The sequence below is a fragment of the Colobus angolensis genome, unplaced genomic scaffold (assembly GCF_000951035.1).
Source record: "Colobus angolensis palliatus isolate OR3802 unplaced genomic scaffold, Cang.pa_1.0 Scaffold199, whole genome shotgun sequence".
NCBI lineage: Eukaryota > Metazoa > Chordata > Mammalia > Primates > Cercopithecidae > Colobus > Colobus angolensis.
In genome coordinates, this window is record NW_012115143.1 from 1676347 (window position 1) to 1676764 (window position 418).

General features: G+C 44.5%; 1 protein-coding gene across 1 annotated transcript in view; it reads right to left on the reverse strand.

Annotated features, from left to right (window-relative positions):
- CATSPER2 (cation channel, sperm associated 2) overlaps positions 1-418 on the reverse strand; it is a 9317-nt gene that overhangs the window by 1223 nt on the left and 7676 nt on the right. The window lies entirely within an intron of this gene.

Here is a 418-nt window from a genome sequence, read left to right on the forward strand (position 1 = left end):
AGGCAGGGCTAAGAATGACTAGCAGGAACAGGATTAAATTTAGGCAACATTTTGAAGTAAGCAAAGCCTGTCTTTCACATCTTGCCCTAAATTCCATGTTCCAATATTATAAATTCCTTGTTGCCCACCTGTGCCCACCACACACAAACACACAGTCCTCCTCTCTAATTTCTTATTTTCACACTGAGTTGATTTCAACTAGATATGAGGGGAAAAACCCAGATAACACATATTAAATTATAAAAATCCCCCCCTAACTCTTCTGTTTTAGCTTTGTTATGAGACGGAGTGTCGTTCTGTTGCCAGGCTGGAGTTCAGTGGTGTGATCTCCGCTCACTGCAACCTCTGCCTCCCAGGTTCAAGCAATTCTCCTGCCTCAGCCTCTGGAGTAGCTGGGACTACAGGCATGCGCCACAAC